The sequence below is a fragment of the Eptesicus fuscus genome, chromosome 19 (assembly GCF_027574615.1).
Source record: "Eptesicus fuscus isolate TK198812 chromosome 19, DD_ASM_mEF_20220401, whole genome shotgun sequence".
NCBI lineage: Eukaryota > Metazoa > Chordata > Mammalia > Chiroptera > Vespertilionidae > Eptesicus > Eptesicus fuscus.
This window is the reverse complement of record NC_072491.1, coordinates 27,067,960-27,089,956: the sequence shown is the minus strand read 5'-3', so window position 1 is coordinate 27,089,956 and position 21,997 is coordinate 27,067,960.

Genomic DNA, 21,997 nt, shown 5'->3' with positions numbered 1-21,997 from the left:
GTTGTATGAGTCCATCTTTGAAAGAATCTCTAGATAGGAAATAATCTGGAGCCAATCCAGACACATAATCTTGAACTTGAGCAGTATCTAACGCATTTTCATTTCAGTACTGGCCTTCACTGAGGAGTAGACTCTGTACTCGCCTTTATCATTGTCAGTGTGTCTAGGACTGGAGGAGAGAGGGAACTGCTTTTGTCTAAGATTACTGGCTGCATTTCAGGAAGTAGGGTGGGGAGACAGGTTAACAATCGACTCACTTCTGTACACATACAATTCTTTATGCATTAATTTATATTTATTCTCATTTAATCTCAAAACAACAACTCTGAAAGATAGATTTGTGAAAGATATTTCCTGTAGAATTGAAATTAAAAATTTGGAAGGGGTAAGGTATCACCCAAACAGTCATAGGCTGTAAGTGGTCAACATGGTACTAGAATTAGGTTTTTCTATATCCAAGACCAGTGGTCTTTCAACTATACCATCATATATACTACATTTGAATTTTGACCTCTCAGAACTATTCTCACAATGAAAATATAATGTATTTTTGAGCACCAAGCTCAGGACTTGAAATTAGAAAAGCTCCTAGATTATGAGCTAAATCTAAATCTAAGTGGCTAAAGGAAAAGTAGGTTAGAGTAATGTTTAGTTAAACAAAATGCTCTCAAATGAAGAGTTCCATTTACCTACATTTCCCAATTAACTAAAGATTAACCAGAAAAATTTATTTATTTATTTTTGAAACAAATATTTTTATTTGAAACTTATTTTTATTTGTCTCAATAATGAGTCATCTGCCTTCCTGCCTTAAAAGGTCAACTCCAGTGCATTATTTTTCTTCTTTAAAATTTGAAGCTTAGGAGGAGAAACCAAGATGGCGGCATAGGTAAACACCTAAACTGCTGCCTCGCACAACAATTTCAAAACTACAACTAAAAGACAAAACGGACATCATCCAGAACCACAGGAAGGCTGGCTGAGTGGAAATTCTACAACTAGAAGGAAAGAGATAAGCACACTGAGACTCAGAGGAACTGCGGAAGGCAGAGGTACTGAGGCGCGTGCGTGGAGAGGGCGGGCAACTGAGTACGCAGCTGGCTTTCTCAAGCGGGAGGGAGACAAAAGCTCCCAACTGCACTGAACTCCAGTTCCAGGCGAGACTTTGGGGACCCAGACTCACTCGGGGAGAAAGTGGACGGTCTGGCAGCGGGCGGAACTCGAGGGCAGCTTTCTCTCAGAGGTGCTTGCAGCGATTACCATGGGACACTGAGACACAGGGGCCTATTAGGGCAGGGCTGACGGGAAACCAATGCTGTCTGCTCCGCCCTGAGACTCTGCCCCATCCAAGCTGAGCACAGAGGCTTTTGCAAGTCTTGACTCATAAGGGTGTCTCCAGCACAGAAGTTCTCCCAGCGTAGACACACCTGATCCTCACAGCCAATTGGCCTGGAGGTCAATTCCTCCCAATGATACCAACAACAATCAAGGCTTAACTACAACAAGACTGTGCACACAGCCCACAAAGGGGTGCACCAAGAGTGTCCACCTCAGGTAACTGGGGAGGCTGAGCCACTGGGCCCTATAGGACACCTAGCACACAAAACCACTCTGTCAACTCAGGGAAGCAGCCAAAATGCAGAGACAAAGAAACAGGTCACAAATGAAAGAAATGGAGGAAAGCAAATGACTGGATATAGAGTTCAAAACCACGGTTATAAGGTTTTTCAAGAATTTTCTAGAAAAGGCCAATAAATTTAGCGAGACCCTTGAGGATATGAAAAAGGACCAACTAGAAATTAAGCATACACTGACTGAAATAAAAAATATTATACAGAGATCTAACAGCAGACTAGAGGATTGCAAGAATCAAGTCAAAGATCTGAAATACGAAGAAGCAAAAACACCCAACCAGAAAAGCAAAAAGAAAAAAGAATCCAAAAATACGAAGATAGTGTAAGGAGCCTCTGGGACAACTTCAAGCATACCAACATCCGAATTATGGGGGTGCCAGAAGAAGAGAGAGAGCAAGATATTGAAAACCTATTTGAAGAAATAATGACAGAAAACTTCCCCCACCTGGTGAAAGAAATAGACTTACAAGTCCAGGAAGAGCAGAGAACCCCAAACAAAACGAATCCAAAGAGGACCACACCAAGACACATCATAATTAAAATGCCAAGGGCAAAAGACAAAGAAAGAATATTAAAAGCAGCAAGAAAAAAACAGTTATCTACAAGGGAGCACCCATATGACTGTCGGCTGATTTCTCAACAGAAACTATGCAGGTCAGACGGAAGTGGCAAGAAATATTCAAACTGATGAATACCAAGAACCTACAACCAAGATTACTCTACCCAGCAAAGCTATCATTCAGAATTGAAGGACAGATAAAGAGCTTCACAGATAAGAAAAAGCTAAAGGAGTTCATCACCACCAAACTAGTATTATATGAAATGCTGAAAGGTATTCTTTAAGAAGAGGAAGAAGAAGAAAAAAGTAAAGATAAAAATTATGAACAACAAATACATATCTATCAACAAGTGAATCTAGCCGAAACCGGTTTGGCTCAGTGGATAGAGTGTCGACCTGCAGACTCAAGGGTCCCAGGTTCGATTCCGGTCAAGGGCATGTACCTTGGTTGCAGGCACATCCCCAGTTAGGGGGTGTGCAAGAGGCAGCTGATCGATGTTTCTCTCTCATCAATGTTTCTTTTTTTTTATTTATATTTTTTATTGATTTTTTTACAGAGAGGAAGGGAGAGGGATAGACAGTTAGAAACATCGATGAGAGAGAAACATCGATCAGCTGCCTCCTGCACACCCCCTACTGGGGATGTGCCCGCAACCAAGGTACATGCCCTTGACCGGAATCGAACCCGGGACCTTGCAGTCCGCAGGCCGACGCTCTATCCATTGAGCCACACCGGTTTTGGCAATGTTTCTAACTCTCTATCCCTCTCTCTTCCTCTCTGTAAAAAATCAATAAAATATATTTTTAAAAAAGTGAATCTAAAAATGGAGTAAAAATATCTGATGAACAGAATAAATTGGTGAATATAGTAGAATCAGGGGCATAGAAAGGGAGTGGACTGACAATTCTCAGGGGAAAGGGGTGTGGGAGGTGCGGGAAGAGACTGGACAAAAATCGTACACCTATGGATGAGGACAGTGGTGGGGAGGGGGGCGGTAAGGGCAGAGGGGAGGGGTGGGGACCAGGTGGAAGGGAGCTATGGGGGAAAAAAGAGGAACAATTGTAATAATCTGAACAATAAAGATTTATTAAATTAAAAAAAAATTGAAGCTTTAGCTCTGGCCTGTATAGCTCAGTTGGTTGGGCATCATCCCATGCACCTAAAGGTTGCCAGTTCTATTCCTGGTCAGGGCACATGCCCAGTTTGTGGACTCATCCTTGGTAGGGGGTGTGCAAGAGGCAACTGATTGATGTTCCCCTTTAACATCGGTGTTTTTCTCTCTCTCCCTAAAAATCAATTTTTTTAAAATGAAAAACAAAAGCTTGAAGTTTTAGTTTGTTGTTTCTGAGAATTAATATTTTTGAATTTCTTTGCCCAAAATTATATATGTAGAAAGTGTTAAAGGTGAGCTTAGTGTAAACAGGCCCCAAGGTATATCTTTTTTTTTTTTTAATAAATCTCTGAAATACAGTAAATCCTCACTCAACATCATTGATAGGCTCTGTGACTTTAATTGAAATAACATTTAACAATACAAATGTTTCCATACGCTAACTGATATAAATAAGAGTTAAAGAGGGGGTAATTGAGGAAGCAAGAAAAAGAGGAACATGCCTGCCTTTGAAACACCAAAGAGGAAAGAAAGGACGGGTGTGAACCTACCCAAAAGTCCAGGAGAGTTGGGAAGGAAGTTGAGAGAGTTTGTGTCTAAAAGCCACAATTAATTTTATCAGCAGTGTAAACATTCTGAACGGTCTTGGCACCAACACACACTGGAAGCTGGGGAGTTGACGGAAATTATTTTTTAAGACTTTAGACAAAAAGGGGGGGAAAAAGCTAATTGCCTGGCTTACTTAATAAGGCCATGAGATATGACAAATATCAAAATGATTAAGAAAGGCTGGAGAGAGGGGAGAGAGATAAAGAGAGATGGTAAGGGGAGGGGTGAGAGGGGGAGGCAGAAGAGAAAAAAAGGAGATAAGAAAAGAGAGAAAGGAAGGAAAAGAGGAGAGGAAGGTAGCTAAGGGAAGAGGAGTAAAGGGCTGGAGAAAAGAGAAGCTGCAGAAAGAAAGAAACAATATACCATCTCAGACCATTGAAATGCCTCTTTTATGCTGAAATTCCTAGAAAGGGGAAACCATACAGAGATTTAAACTCTTTAAGGTTCTGGTTGACCAGCTGGCTTTCAACCAATGATAACTCTAGGCCAGAGACTTGGTGAAAGCTAATGCAAACCAGGGAGAGAGTTTAGATCACAGAAGTAAATATATTCCCAGGCTGGAAAGTTGTAGAGTATTTCACAGGGGAAATCCTGAAAAATGTTGCTTGTAGTTGCATTGCACACTATTTATAAAGACCAGAGGAGGGAAAAGCATAATAAGGCATAATTTTCCTGTCTTCTCACTACAAATTAACCCATACACAGCGAATGCATCATTCTGAGTAGATATGAGACAGTTTCTGTGCTGCAATGTTTTTGTTTGTTTATTTGTTTGTTTGTTTTTCCTTTCATGTGTGCTCTAGCCTAAAGCAGATCCCAAGGTGGTCCAAGTCCATTTGACAACTGCCTTTTATTTCACACCCTGTCCCAGGAAAAGACTGTTCTTGCAGAAGTTCCTCAATGCTCCTTTGGGGAACTGCTTCTCTTCCTGTCTCCAAGACCCTCAGCAAGAGCTCCCCTGGACAGTAATCTCAGGTCCAGAGAATTCCAGGATAGGGTCTCTCCCATCTTCCTGATATTTGGGCTTTTGCTCCATAACTTGTAAAAGTACTGTGAGCTATTACAAGTGTTGGTTGTATTTTCAAGGGAGCCCATTTCTATGGTTTTAAATACAAGGTTACCATGATAAGCAGTTTCCTAACCATCAAACATCTTCTGAACATATTATTGTGGCAAGGATTGGAGTCAACATGGTATAGTCAAAGGATCAAACTAGATGAGTTGGCAGTTTACCGAAATTCTCAGAGCCTCAGTTTCTGTGTCTGTAAAATGCTGCCAATAATACTATCTCAGAGAGTTGTTGTGAGGATATAAATCAAATAAAGGGATTTGAGTATTGTAGTGACTTTAATAGTGCCCCCCCTCCCCCAAAAAAATTCATGCCCACCTTAGAACCCCAGATTATGACCTTAGTTGGAAACAGTGTCTTTGAAGATATCATTGAATTAAGATGAGACCATACTGGATGAGGGTAGGCCCTAAATTCAGTGACTAGTGTCCTTATAAGAAGAGGAGAGGAGGCATAGAAATGAAGAGAAGAATGCCATGTGATGATGGAGGGGGAAAGTAGATTTATGCTGCTACAGGTCAAACAGTGCCTGGCCACCAGAAGCTGGACAAAGAAAGACAGGATTCCTCCCCAGGGCATTTAGAGTAAGCGTGGCCCTGCCAACACCTTGATTGCAGATGTCCAGCCTCTAGAACCATGAAAGAATACATTTTTGTTGTTTGAAGCCATTAAGTTTGAGGTAAACTTTTTATCCTCGCCCAAGGATATATTTTATTAATTTTAGAGAGAAAGGAATGGAGAGAGAGAGAGAGAGAGAGAGAGAGAGAGAGAGAGAGAGAGAGAGACATTGATGTGAGAGGAAAACATCAACTAGTTGCCTCCTGTACATGCCTGGACCAGGGATGGAACCTGTAACTAGATATGTGCCCTGACTGAGAATGGAGCCCACAATCTTTGGGTGTACAGACAACGCTGTGGTAATTTTTATGGCAGTCCTAGAAAAGTAATACAAGTGTATAAGAAGTGCTCAATGAAAGTCAGCTCAGCATCAGGTGGGTTCCCCCCATATTCTGGTGACTACCTTGAAGTCCTTGGATTGGTAACATAACCTTGTCCTATTTGACCACCTTTGACCCCTCCAGGTCTCATTTCAGCCATGTATTTACCTTGCTTACTCTCCAGACCTGGGCTAAGGTGTATTCTGCATGTTCTCCTATAAGCTCTGCCACAGGCTGTGTGTGTGAGTCCCCACTTATTTGACCCAGCCAATCCAACATATTCATTCATTCCATACATATTAACTACACATTTATTATGAACCAGTTAGTATAAAGAACTGGCTGTAAAGCAGTGAATAAAAGAAAACCCCTCTTATAAAATAAACTTTTTGGTGAGAGGAGAAAAAAAGATAAACAAGTTAGGCAAGTGAATATATAATATGTCAGATGGTATTAATTGAGTGCTATGAACAACAAGCCAAGATGGGGATATGGAGAGCTGGGGTGGGATATACATCAGTGGGTCAGAAAAGGTCTCTCTGATAAGGTGGTATTTTAATATTGTCCTAAATGAGGCAAGAGAGGAATGAAGTCCTTCCAACACATGGGAGGTAAGGTGAAAGAAGAAATGGGGGCTCAGTTACCTACAGCCTTGTGCACTGTGAGTTGGACGTGGGCATCTGCACTGAATGACATAAGAAACCACTGGAAGTTTCAGAATAGAAGAAGCCAGGATCTGTCTTATATTTTAAAAGGACCCCTCTGGCTACTGTTTGAAGAATAGGTTTTAAAAGGGTAATTGGAAACAAGATCAGTTAGGATGTAAATCCAAACTAAATGTGATTTTTCCCTTTTCACTCTTTCTCCAGAGCTGTGATACAAGCAGGTGGAAGTGATAAGACATTACTGAAATCTGTGGATATTTTGCAGATAAAGCCAATTTCGTGAATTGGTGTGGTTTCTAAGAGGAAGAGAAATCAAGGAACACGCCAAGTGTTTTACTGAGCTAGGGAAGATGGAGATGTTGGGAGTGGAGAAAGGAGGTGGATTAAATGTGTGGAATCCAGAAAGCTGTGAATACGGAACTGATGAATTTCCTTCCCTTCCCCCGAAATCACGACTTAGCTCTCAGCTGGTGGACTCCAAAGGCATCAAGCAATGCAAAGGGAACTCACCGAGTTTATAAAAACTGGGAAGCCACACTGTGCTTTCCTTGAAACACTGTCTTAAATCTATTTTTAACTTTTTAAAATTACACTATCATGTGGCCATTTACAACAGCAAATACACGATGTTCCAAACAAACAAAAACTCAGCAGGAATCAGAGTGCCTGGTTTTTCCTGGCTGGTTGACCCCCGCCTCACGCCTCACGTGCAGGAGCTGTCAGATCACGCTGGCAGACCATTTCAAATGCGGGTGGACCTCCCAAAATCCACCAAGCCAACCCAGGCCTGTGAGGACAGCACATATGGAGGTGGCAGGGTCAAGGTGCTGAGTACCAATCAAAGGCATCTTGGGTTGCTACTGAATTCTTTTAATCTGCTACTTTGAAACAACAAGGCTAAGAAGCTACCTCTTGTCCAAATTTGCCAACCCCTTTTTCCTGACAACGCAGTCAGTATGAAGAGCATAAGCAATTAAGAAGTAAGACATTACCACCCTAGCTGGTTTGGCTAAGTGGATAGAGCTTTGGCCTGAGGACCAAAGGGTCTCGGGTTCATTTCTGGTCAAGGGCACATATCTTGGTTGCAGGCTCCTCCTGGGCCTGGGCCCTGGTCAAGGCGTGTGCAGGAGACAACCAATCGATGTGTTTCTCTCACATCGATGTTTCTCTCTGTCTTTCCCTCTCTCTTCCACCCTCCCTAAAAATCAATGGGGAAATATCCTCAGGTGAGGATTAACAAAAACAAAAAACATTACCAACTTGTGGGAAAGCTGAAGGGGGGAGGGACTTCAGAGCATGATTCTTCACACCAACTCTGTCTTTAGTGGATGGTTGTTTCAACCATGAGCAATTCTTTGGGGAAGCAGGGCTAGCAGGATAAGGTCCTAGGTAGTAACCTTTTATGAATCCCCCTGCCAAAAATAAAAAATAAAAAATAAATGGATAGAGAACTAGGGACTGCTTAGAAACATATGTTCTTCAGGGAGTCTTGCAAGACTTGCTCTAAACTCTGAGCCAACACAGCTGTAAGGGAGCAGAGGTCAAGACTTCACAGAAAGCCAGATGCTGCAGTGAGCACATATTGTTTTACAGACACATGTGTGTATGGATATGTGTGGTGTATAAATATATACATCGACATGTGTGTGTATACACTGGCAAACCCCCCTCCCTGCTTCCCATCCTTTTAGGTAAACTGAAGGAGGAAGGGAGGATTTCCTGTGAAAACAATGTGTAACCCTGCCCATCTGATTAATGTGTTTGGCTGGATTCAGTGTAACCAAACGAAAAGAAGGAGTGGGAAGAAAATGTAGTGAGTGATAAGACAACTTCCCAGAGGGTATTCACTCAAACTCAATTCAATCCCTAAATACTGTTATTTTGTACTGTTCAATCTCAATCAGTTCGTTCTTAAGTACTATGTTTTGCCCTGTTAGATACAATGTGGGAGGTAGAAATCTTGACAAGAGCAGTTACTCATATCTATTTACAAGCAGTGTAACCTTGGGAAAGGTACTTACTTAACTTCTCTGGTGAGATAACTGAGTGGGAGCATCCCTCTAGTCTTCCCTCTGATACACTAGATTCTACCCACAGAGGTACCCATCATATGCTATGGTGGAAAGAGCAATGGGCTGGGATTCCAGCCCCAACTCTGCCACTCGTTTACTGTGTTACTGTGGCCAGTTCATCTTACCCTGCGTTTCCTCCACCAAAATGATCTCCCAAAAGAGATGGCTGTGAAATGATATGATTGGATTAAAGAAGGTTCACAGAATAACTGCCTATAAAAGAACTGAGTGGGTTCCAAGTATTCTAACAGTGTACGCCACCTTTGTCCCACTATTGCCGTGTGACAATGTTACTGACTTGTATAACACGGCTCCACGGTCTCCATGTATGTCTTTACCATGTCAAAACAGAGGGCTTTTACTATTCTTTATTCATCTACCCTTGCATAGCCCAATGTAGCAGATAAGGAAAGAATCAACCTCTTTGACACCAGCCCCCATAGTTCATTAAACCATATCACAGGTTGGAAATGTTTAACCGTATGATGCATTTAGCTGTGAGCCTTGCACATGGTAGATGGGCAGTAAATGTTCTCTTTGACTATCTTATCCTTCTCTTTAAATTCTTTACAATGAGAAAAGGAGCTTCAGCAGCTTCTCTATAGGACTTTTTTAACTGTTGTAAGAAATTCTTACCCCAATTTAGTGGGATAATACAAACACAATGGAAGCCTATTTATTAATCATGCAACACTATGTAAGGGTTCCTGGTGGGCAAGTGGGCTTCCACAAGATCCAGAAACCTACAATTGATCCATCTTGAGGCTAATTGGTCAGATAGGGGCTCAGAACCTTCTGCATTCACTGGGAAGGTGGGAAGAGCAGGTGGAGAAGGGGTATCTACTTCTCAATTGCCCTGGCCTGCGCCATGGCACATCCCATTCCATTGGTAAGGATTAGTCACTTGCCATCATCCACATGTAAGGGGGATTAGAAAATCTACTTCCTGGATGTGCATCCAATTTCTAGTAACAATTCTAAAGATTAAAGTGGAAGCACGGATCTTTGACGATCAGTTAGTCTCAGCCACAGAATTCAACTTACATTTGATATAAGCAACTTCGTGTGCATGCACATGAATACACATCTCACATAGGATCTTTTATATACTTTTTCAACCACATATCACAACGGCAAAAAGCAATGTGTTTTATTTCACAGGCAACCTATAAAACCTTGAAGATCATCCAAATCTATAATTATCTGATAAACCCTTTTCCTCAATTCAGGATTCAACAATATGTTCACATCTGTTGTAGATTCCGTTATTGGCCTTGATTCATCATGCCTTTGCCCTATCACTTTCTGTTCCTCTACTGGAGGAATATACCCTCTTGCCCCCTCATTTTGAACTCATCCATGTAACTTCTTTGGCTAATAGCATGTTAGAAAACATGACACAAGCAAGGGCTTAAAATGTACTTGTGCATTTGAATGTTGCCTCTGCCACCACCGTTCGAAGAACAAGCCACAGTCTGATGGTCCAGGAAGGATGCAGAACAGAGCTGCTGCACTTACCCAGAGATCTGCAGGGAGAAGTAGAGTGGCCCAGCTGAACTCAGCCTAGATCAGCTGCACTCTAGTGAGTTCATAAATCAGTGAGAATGCTTACTGTTAAATGCTACTGAAAAACATGATTATTTGTTACCCAACATTATTGTGGCAATAGCTAACGGATGCAATGTATTTCTGTTTTTAAAGTTTTGCTCAAGAGCCAACATTTTCATATTATAAAATTATTACTTTTTTTTTCCCTTCTGGAGTCACTCTGCACTAGAAATTTTCCAAGAATATCTGAATTTATGTCGCTTAAATGGTGGTTGATTAGTGAGAGCAGTCCATTATTGCTACTTTTGCTTACTGCCATTAGATGTAGCTGCTGAACATAGTCCAATGCAATATAAATATTTTTAATACCATTGTTGGTGTAAATTCCTGTACTGACCATATGATTCATGAGGTTTGGGTTTTTAAGAGCGGTAACCTTTATTCATACTTACCACCTTAGCTGTTGTTCCCAAACACACCTTCATGTCAACAAGGCTACAACCTCAGTACATCTATATATATAAAAGGCTAATATGCTAAGTGTCCTATCGTCCGACCAGTCACTATGATGCGCACTGATCACCAGGGGGCAGATGCTCAATGAAAGAGCTACCATGACATGCACTGGCGCTGTGGACCTGGTGCCCACAAAGCAATACTTGGCTTCTCCCAACTGGGACACAGGCCCCACCACCACCCTGGAATAATAGCCCACCAAATTGCAGCCGATGCTGCTGGGACCCCATGGCTCAAAATGCGGCCCACAGCCCAGCCCAGCCCAGCCTAGCCTGGAAACGGTGGCTGTGGGCACCGGGTAATGATGTCACATAGCAACGCCTGGCTTCCTCTTCCTACTTACTAGCCTCCATGGAGTTTTTTCAGCCCAGGAACATGACTTGCTTTATAGCCAGGTGGAAACATTTTACACTTTAACCAAATGTCTGTGAAGCGTTTTCCCATGCCTCATCTCATTTGATCCTCACAGAAGTCCTGGAGTAGGTAGATAGGAGACTCTGTGGAATCCTATTTTCTTTTCATTAATGAGAAAACGGAGATTTACAAGCTTAGAAACTTGACCCGACTGAAAGGAAGAAAGAAATGGTAAACCTTGAAAATGACTTCAGGTTTTCTCACTGCACAGAATATAGTTATACACTGCTGCAGTTACATATTTCACCCTTTGTTCTCCCTGCGTGATCAACAATAATAATCTGCTTTGTGTTGATATTTACTGCTGTGATGCTGACAATTACCTGAAAGAGAAGTTGGAGTGTTTCACTGGGCTGGAAAAAGTTTAGCCAAATTAGAAAGCAGGTCTAATTAAGCAAGTTTATTCTATATCTATAAAAGGCTAAGTTGACTCGTACATGCGCGATACATATAAAGCTCTCGCTGGCACCAATCGCACGCGTGTTTCGATCTGTTATTGTCGATCATGAATTTGGTTGACACTTTTATTATAGAGAAAGGGTGAATAGTGATATTAAAATATTTCTTTTAATTAATTCCTTTCAATGCACACAAATTTGTGCACCAGGCCACTAGTTGTGTTATAACTGACTGGCATGTTCCCAAAATACTTAGTCTACAACAAAGGTTCTTTGTGGGCCTTTTCTGCCAGCAACTCCATTCCAAAATCACCAGAGAGCTGCTAATAAAGGGGAAGATTAAGGTAAAGGAGATACTGATATTCATTTTCCTGAAGTAATTCTCTCCTCTGCACATTTCATCCAGCCTTTTCCAAATGCCAGCTCTGCATGGCAAAAAGTATTTTTAAGAATCTGTATTATTTTTTAAGCCCCAAAGTTTTGTTATACCTTTTCTGCAATGCATTCATATATCTGCTCCCATTCAAGTGATGGCTGCTTACTAATAAATAAACTCCATGCTAGTGTGATATTTCTACCTATAAGCAAAGGGCTGGTTAGTGTGATTGATAAAATTATACCCTATCTTTTATCACATTTTCTGTAATATTCTGTTATAAATATTATTTAAGGGAAAATTATTCAGAGGCAAGAGCTGTAACATAGAGGAGCTTGGGGTTAGAGAATGTCAGGGCTTAAGGTATCATACAACTCACATACTGATAGCCCAACTCAGTCTTTAGCCAAGGAGCTTGCAGATAGATTTAACTGAGCCAACAAACGCCTTTAGGTAGGGCAGGCCTTCTCAGTTTTAAATCCCTGTCATGCCCAGTTACCTTATGGCTGACAGCTTCTCTAGTTAGTGGTTTCTCCTTTCTTTGATCTGTAGGTATCTAACGACCTTTGAATTCAAGATCTCTGTTACAGATAAATGCCCTCATTTCACAAATGGGGAAAGTGAGGTCCAACTTGATGGTGTGGCTTATTTGATGACTGGTAGAGTCAAAGGTGGAACCCCAGGCTCCAGGTTCTGAGCTTTGAACAATATACTGAGATTCGGAACTCATACACATTAAAAAATGAGTTGACAAGAGTTGAGCTCAGAAGCTATGATTCTCATTCCAAAGCAAAACTCAGTGCATCCAGGTGTCAGGCAGGCTGGATACAAGGATGATGGAATAACTATGGCCAGAATAATGGAGAGCAGGCCAATGGGAAGAGGAACAAGACTCTCCACTTCCTCCTCCAGGACTGAACAGCTGCTGTGGGATGGTAAATGTTTCCTTTCTGAATTAACTAAAAGTGCCAAAAATATAGATGAAAGGAAAAAAATGTAGACATTAAAACCGACTTTTTTTACCCAAGTAAAACAGATGGCTGGAAAAAAGTCAAAGGAGCTGGGTTGAAGACTAAATGTGTGGTCCCAAGGGAGGCTGAGATGCCGTTTTATAGACTAGTTCAAGCTTTGGAAAATAAGCCACAATTAAATCAAATTAATTCAGATTGCCCTTCTAGCAACTGATATCAGAGTGGCTGAATGAGGGCCTAGGGAAAGAGATTGTTAATAGAGCCAGCAAATTGAAAGAAAGCAAGGAGAATAAAGAATGCATTGATAGAATAGGGAAAAGAAACCTAAAATATCTTGCATTAGTGATTCCTGCTTGATAAGAGCAAGAGGGGAAAAAATTCCTATCAGTAGCCATGTACCAAGTGGGAAAGGGAGAGAAAAGAAGAAATAGGATTTACCCAGATTTCACAGTGTGCATATTAATATCATTCATTTTGGGATCTGGATGGGTGGTAGATTGGGAGGGAGAAGTAATCTGGGAATGGAGAGAAATATAGGTCAAATTGGCTTTCCACTCCTACAAGAAAGAAGTGGTGATCACCAGTTATATAAGTTTGGTCATTGATCCAAAAGGTCAGAGCTGGTAGACGAGGCAAGACCATAGACTCTCCAAGGAGAATTAAGTCTAGAGGCTGAGAGGCAGGGTGGCTAAATATAAGAAGAGCCATAGTTCATATTTAGGAAGAGAAAGAAGGTGAACAGAATAGGTATAGCCTATAGTAGAAAATGCTGGAAAGGGATGCTTGGGTAGTTGAGGTATTAGGGATACAGACTAGTGAGCTGAAGTGAAGCTGTTATCAGGGCTCCAAATCTAAATGAGAACTGATTTATCCCAAGGGGTTGGGACAGAAGCCTTAATACTTATACTGACCCCAAACCATTACAAATCAGTGGCTTCTTATAAAACTTGGCCTATAAATATTTCATTTGAAATCTAAGATTTTTTTTTAATATATGAATTTTTGCTAACATTTCAGAATCATAAATTTTTCATTAAAAATCTAAAAGGTTTTATTTGAAAAAAATTTTTGTATTAAATATCCTGGTTTCTCTTTAAAAGTTAGAAAATCAAGAAATATTGGTCAGGTAATTTGTGGGGAGTCCAACAAATCACACCCCTGTTTTTTTCACTTGATTTATTGAATAAACTGAAAAATGAGTGGGGGTGGAGATTAAGGCAGGTGAAGATCGACATATCTCATTTACTGCTGACAAAGTCTGTGATGAAAGATGTGGCTTAGGTAAGCAGAAACAGTGGGCTTCTTGGCATCAGGCCCCGGAAAAGGCTTGTTCAACAGTCACCCAAGCACTGGACCACTGCAGGCCTTCCCATGAGGGAGTCTGGCTCTGTAACACCACGTGGAGAGCAGATTAAAGCACACAGCTTCTCACACTGGCAAATGCCAGAGGGAAAGACCAAGAAAGACCCTGGGCTACAAAGTCCAGGTCCTCCTCCAAATTTAACAAACTTGGTCAGTCACTTATCTCTGGGTAGGAGTGGATGAGAGCATGGAGAGAGGCCAGGAGGTCGCTCCACTTAGAGAAAAGGGATAAAAAGGTTTTCTCTACACTCCTGGGCCTACATTTCATGTGACAATAGCTCCTGTATCTGTGGTCACAGAGCATAGGTTCTGCCCTCACTACAGCCCCTACTACTTCTCATTCATAGCACAGCCAGCTAGCTTCACTATGTACTCACCTGCCTTGCCTCTCTAGTACTTTTTGCCACCGTAAGTATTGTCAGATGTTATCATTGCGGTCATCACACCATACCGATGGTTAGGGAAATCAAATGGTTCCAGTTCCAACCTCTGGTTAGTAAGACCCAAGAATTAGAGAACAAAGTTGATAGTTCATAGTTTATAGGCAGATGAAATGGACCAAGCCAAGCCGGGATGTATAGTGTAGTCATATTTAAAACTCAAAATCTATCCACATAAGACTTTGCTGTACATGGAAGCTACAAGTTTATTGAAGAAATATAAAATGTTAAGCAGATGAGAAGGAGAGGAGAAATAAAATAGAAGACTCAAATACCCATGGCCCTCTTTACTTGCCTTCTCATGGCTTTACCTTACTATATTCTAATAGCTTTATCTATGATTGGATTTTTTATGGCCAACATAGAGAGGGCACTCAAAGTTTTATTAAACACATGAACAAAAAAAATCAAGAATGATGTTTTAAGGAAGAGGCTGTTTAGAATAAGTGATGAGGAAGTGTTCTATCAATTAGGAGGGTACCATTGGTTTGTGTAGAGAGGGTAGAGGTAGAAGCCAGATAGATGACAGCATCTTAAAAAGCTTAGATTCCTTTTTAAAACCTTCCCTTATCTTTCCACCATCTGAACCTAAAGCAAAGTGATCAAACCCTCATCTGTGACACCACTGTTGTTTACATTATATAAATATTTATCATACTATATAGTTTATCTACAGAATAAACTAAATGGTGATTTACATACTTAAAACAGACATGGTCATTTTGCCTTAAAAAAAAATTATACTCTAGAGGAGGGAGACAGACATTACCCAAATAAACAGAGGAACATATTAAGCATAGAAGGTTGTTATAAATGCCTTGAGGAAGACTAAAGGAAGATTTTTAATAAAAAAATAATATCCTATGACCACTCTGGATGCCACACTGAGAAGAGGTGCTAAGGAGAAAAGGTTGGAAGCTGATAGATCAGGTAGAACACTACTATAAGAGAGAACAATAACAGATGTAAATGAGGAGTGACTGGATTTTATAAAAAACATATTGATGGAAGAACAATGAAATTTGCCAATGGTTTGAATCCTATCTAATAAAAGAGTAATATGCAAATTAACCATCACTCTGCTACATCCACAAGCCATGCCCATCAGCCAATCAGGAGCAAATATGCAAATAAACCCAACCAAGATGGCTACGGCCACAGAGAGCAGGAGGGAGGCTCTTGGGTTTCCCTGACAATGGAGGAAGCCAAGCTTTCCACCTGCCCTTGCTGGCCTAGGCCTCCATTCAAGGCTACAAAGTTTCAATGATAGAAGATACATAAATCCAAAGAGAAATTGTGGCAGCCACGGAGCTGGAAAGAGCAGGAGGCTAGGGTTGCCCCTGGCAATGGAGGAAGTCAAGCTTTCCACACACCCTGGCTGGCCCAGGCCTCCGTTTAAGGCTACAAAGTTTCAATTATAGAAGATACATAAATCCCAACAGAAATGGCTGCCGCCACGGAGCGAGCAGGAGGCTTGGCTCCACTCCAGGCTACAAAGTTTCAATTGTAGAAGGAAAATAAACCCCAGATACCAGGGCCTCTGCTTGGGTCATCAGGGGGCGTGGCCAGCCTGCAAACCACCACAGGCCCCTCGCCCAGGCCACCCCACACCCCAAGGGAACCCCACCCTGATCTGGGACATACTTCAGGGCAAACCAGTCGGCCCCCACCCATGCACCAGGCCTCTATCCTATCTAATAGAAGAGTAATATGCAGATTGACCATCACTCCAACACACAAGATGGCTTCCCCCATGTGGACACAAGATGGTCACCACAAGATGGCCAGCAGGGGAGGGCAGTTGGGAGGGACCAGGCCTGCATGGGAGGGCAGTTGTGGGCGATCAGGCCAGCAGGGGAGGGCAGTTGGGGGTGACCAAGCTGGCAGAGGAGGGAAGTTGGGGGCAACCAGGCCTGCAGGGAAGGGCAGTTGGGAGGGACCCAGGCCTGCATGGGAGAGCAGTTAGGGGTGACCAAGCCTGCAGTGGAGGGCAGTTAGGGGCAAACAGGCTGGCAGGGGAGCAGTTAGGCATCAATCAGGGTGGCAGGGGAGTGGTTAGGGGTGATCAGGCTGGCAGGCAGAAGTGGTTAGGGGCAATCAGGAAGGCAGGCAGGCAAGCAGTTGGGAGCCAGCATTCCTGGATTGTGAAAGGGATGTCCGACCATGTTTAGGCCCGATCCCACTAGGATTGGGCCTAAACGGGCAGTCAGACATCCTTCAAGGGGTTCCAGATTGGAGAGGGTGCAGGCTGGGCTGAGGGACACACCCCCACCCCCATGCACGAATTTCGTGCACGGGGCCTCTAGTGTAACTTATAAGAAAAAGAGAGTGGCACAGCTGGTGATGCTCAGTGGTTGAGCATCAACCTATGAACCAGGAGGTCACAGTTCGATTCCAGGTCAAGGCACATGCCTGGGTTGCATGCTCCATTCCCAGAGGGGAGCCTGCTGGATGCAGCTGATCAATGATTCTCTCTCATCATTGATGTGTCCATCTCTCTCTCTCTCTCTCTTCCTCTCTGAAATCAATAAAAATATTTTTTTTTAAAGAAAAAGAGAGTGGTCAAGGATCCTAAGATATTTAGTCTGAACAGGTGGTTGACTGGAGTGCCCAATTATGGAACAGGAGAAGATGAATATGGCCAGAACAGGCTGGGGTGACAGGAAGCACCATTTAGTAATTAACCAGGTTTTTTTTTTTTTGTCTGTTTCCTACACTTTATTGTAGACTTCTCCATGACAACAGTTTTGTCTTCTTTCTCTTCATATCCACAATACCTAGCACAATGTTTTATACAAAGGAGGTGCTCATTCATTTTCTTAATGTTTAATGAATGAATGAATGACTTGGGAACATAGTGGGGTGTGTTTTTTTTTCCCCTTGAACTCCTATAAGTGCCACTGGAAGGATAGATTTTATTTAATCACCACTGACTGCTCAGTATCTAAAACAAAGACAGTACAAAATGTTGTTGAATAAACAGATTCTTGTCCTATTCTTTCTATTGATATTTCTGGTCACTGTCTCTGGTTCTGGTTAGCCTGAAGGAAATGAAAAAGCAAAATGATATGTGTTTGGGGCATTTTTTAATCACTTACTTGATGAAAAGTTGGAAAACAAAATTTGTACTTCTTATTACCAATTGATAGCTATTAATACTGTCAAATCTAACAGTTTCAAATATCCAAACCTCTCCCTGAACTTTGGGTCCTTACATGTCTTTTTCCAATTTGACTGGAATTTCATTTGGAAAGTCACTAGCATGTCAGGGAATACTTCCAAGCATTCAAACGTGTTCTTGTGGTTCAAAAGAACAGATAATCTGGCTTTGTGTTTAAATCTCATTAAGATGCTAAACAAATTATTTATTGAACTGAGTCTAATTTTCTCTAGTTTAAAAATCACTTTTAAACATCCATCTTTGTCCTGGGCAGTTGCCAAAGGTAACAAATGCCTCTCAGCTGGGGAACAAGCTGCCACCTCTTTCCTTCAGATCCTCTTTCAACCCTGGAGATTGACTCCCACTTGACTAAGAGCTAAAAGTCAGACCTGTCCTTGAATCTTCCTTTCATTGTAGGGCAGCATTTCTAAATTGCTTTTTCTTTCTTTCTTCTTTCTTTCTTTCTTTTTTTTTTTCTTAGAACATCACAGTCTGGGAAAATACGTTTTGAAAATTGTAGTCTGTTCTCTCTGAGAGATGAATAATGCATTTAAATGCCCTGTGGTTAAAAGAATTCAACTTTAAAACCAGGGCTTCTCAAACCACATGACTACAGAATGCTTTTGTAATGGAGTATCATTAGTAAGTTGGGAGACACAGTGAGGTCTCGTGGATGCTCTTCTAAAGATTTAGTTAGGCTTGGACATATACTGATAGGAGACCTTCCTCTCACATCAGCTCAAGTGTGCTAGATTCTTCCCTTTCAGTAACTCCCCTCTGGAGAAATAGAGAACCCTAGGCTAGGCACTGGAATTCCCACCACCCACAGAATGGGATTATAGGAAAAAAGCCTTGGCTTGAATGACATGTTTCAAGATTTTGTCTTAGCTCTATCACTTGCTATCTATGTGATTCCTTTGGTAGGACCTTTATATGATCTGAGTGTTGGCTTTCACATTCTACTAACTAGAAGTAATAAGCTATACCCTACTCATCACACATGATTGCTATAAGAATTAAGTACATATTAGAGAAATGTATAAAGTGCTTCACACACAAATGTAAAGCAAAATTATAATATTTCCAGAAAGGTTTTCTCTTTATCAGTGCTGTTCAATAGAGAGATGTGAGCCACATATGTAACTTTAAATTTTCATATAGCTACATTTAAAAAGGAAAAAGAAGTGGAATTCATTCTAACTCTAACACATTTTATTTAACCCAATACATCCAACATCCTAAATAATAAAACCCTAATATGCAAATTGACTGAACGGTTGAATGACTGGTCACTATGATGCACACTGACCATCAAGGGGCAGATGCTCAACGCAGGAGCTGGCCCCTGGTGGTCAGTGTGCTCCTACAAGGAGAGTGCCACTCAGCCAGAAGCCAGGCTCATGGCTGGCGAGTGCAGCAGCAGTGGCAGGAGCCTCTCCCGCCTCCGCAGCAGCACTAAAGACCCCTCGGGGGTTGTCCAACTGCCGGCTTAGGCCCACTTCTAAGCCGGCAGTTGGACATCCCCCAAGGGGTCCAAGACTGCAAGAGGGCACAGGCTGGGCTGAGGGATCCCCCCTCACCCAGTGCACGAATGTCGTGCACTGGGCCTCTAGTATTGATATAAATCAGGCAATACAATCTATGTAAAAATAATGAGATATTTTACATTCTTATTTTTTTGTACAAAGTCTTTGAAAGCCAGTGTATTCCTTATACTTACAGAGCATCTCATTTCGAACTAGATGCATTTCAAGTGTTCAATAGAATATTTTGCTAGTGTGGCTATTAGCAAAACCTTTCCTAGAGAAAACCAGTGTATTTGTTTTAGTAAATTCCAGAGTAATAGTTTTTAAACATTACTGTAAATCCTTTTTGGAGGCTTAATCAAAGAACCTTCCCTCCCCCCCCCCCCCTTTACAACTTCTAGAAGGTACTTTCAGTCCTTGACCAATATCTCTCTTCAAAGCCAGCAATGCTCTGTTGAGTTTTTCACACGTCACTACAACACTCACTCTTCTTCCTCCTTGTTCACATTTAAGGACCCTTGTGATTACCCTGGGCCTATCTATATAATCTGGGATAATCTGTTTTAAGGTCATTTGAATTAGCAACTTTAATTGAATCTACTACCCTAAATCCCCTTTGTCATATAGCAATAGGTTCCAGGGAATAGAACAGGGACTTCTTTGGGATGCCATTTTTCTCTCTACCATTATCAAAGGATGCTGTGAAAACTATTTCCCTCTGCCCCTGGTGGAAATCTCAAGCAGGTCACATAGATTTATTAGTTCTTTAGTAATTTAAGCAATTCCAAAACATCCTCCTGAATATTTTCAACATTCCTAACTGACTGATATTCAACTTAACTTCTTCTATCTCCCCAATTAGGCCTGTCACAGGCCTGGAAATCTGGAGTGGGTTGGGAGGTAGGTGTATGATGAACTTCAACTTGCTCCTTTACCATTTCTTTTCCATAGCAATAGCTGCTATATCCTATGGAGCCAATCTCATGGAGGAAGGATACTGCTTATAAGCTTGAACCGCTGGCGTTGGTTCCCATTAATGCCAAATACAATTGCTAGCACTTTGTTTCATTGGGTGCTTGTATGGGCTTCTTGAAGATTCTCCAGCAGGAACTTCCATCTGAACTTCCTCTCAGTTAGCTGCTACAACTCTCCTCTCAGTCCTGGGGTTCTATCATTCCTCCCCTCTGTTGGGGTCCCAAGGATCTTCCAGTCAGTCAAATTGGACAGCTGACCTCAGGCTAGCTCCCTTCTAAGGTGGAAATGCAGTTTGCTCCCCATGTTGTCCTTAGTGCAATCTAGTCTTAGCGTACGGCTTTTAGACTTTCCGAGTGTGATTAATAATACTTAAGTTTACCAAACTCCAAGGCATTGTGTAAATCACACCAAGTGTCTTCTTAAAATTCTCCTCATTGAGATTGAAGAGCACCCCACCCCCATTAGAGGAGATGGAATAATAACAAATAAAACATAGAAGCAACACTTTTCAAAACAGTCCCTTTTATTTACTTGCTTCTTCATATGCAGTCTACAGTGGGATAGTGGGATGCTTGAGCAGATCTACATTTGCAATCTCTTATTATGTCATGAACAGGCTGTCAAGGACTCAGCTTTATGTGATGCCCTTGGCACCTAGTGAATTGCTCTTGGCTTTTGGTGTCTCAGTGGAAAGTGAGACATATCTATATATTATATATTAAAGTAAAATTCTTTAAATTTATGCAAGTATAGCAGGCATTTAAACAAATTGCTGGGACATAAACATTTCTAGTGAAGAGAACCCCACCCTAAGGAACTTTCTGGAGTTCACTGAAATACCTAAACCTTTTATTTTATAACTCAGGAAAGAGGAAGCATTTGCGTGTGAGGCCAGGGAACACTGGAAGAAGAGTAAGAGAGATAAAGATAATAAAGCAGAGAAGTGTGGAGTAGTTTCTGTCCCATTTCTAACCTCTTGTATTATGATCCTTCTCTAGTATTTGGAAGGATATTGGCCAATAAATGGAGGACATATTTTGTTGGAGACCCTGGTCACAAACCATGTCCATCTGGGCCAAGTTGACAAATGTTGGTAGAGAGTGGGGGGGGGGGGGAAGGGGGGAAAGACATGTTTCTCTCCTCTGAATAGAACCTAGTTCTACTTTGGCATTCCAAGAACCAGTGGCCTCATAATTGAGAGATAGCACCCAAGACATGGGCATCATTATTGCCATGTAGGTACCAAAAACAGTGGCAATGGGACAGGTTGTCCACACAAATCAAAATAAAAGAAGATTAAGTAGATCCCGCCTTCTGATTACATGCTAAGGTAGGAAGTTTAGAAGTACAGACTAAGCTAAGAAACTGTGTTACTGACATCAATGTAATTTCATGTGTATTCAAAAACCAGAAATGGTATGAACATTCAGAATAGGATTTTGGAGTTTATAATAGATATTGCAATGTTTCAAGTAGGTAAAGAACAGGAAGATTGTTAAGCAAACAATAAAAGATCAATTATAAAACTATCACCCCTAGACATAAAATTGTACCAAACCTTTAATACACTGAACTGACTATACAAGGTATTTTTTTTTTTTTTGCTCATTTTGTAACTCTTCCTGAGGATCATATTTACATGGCCCCAACTTT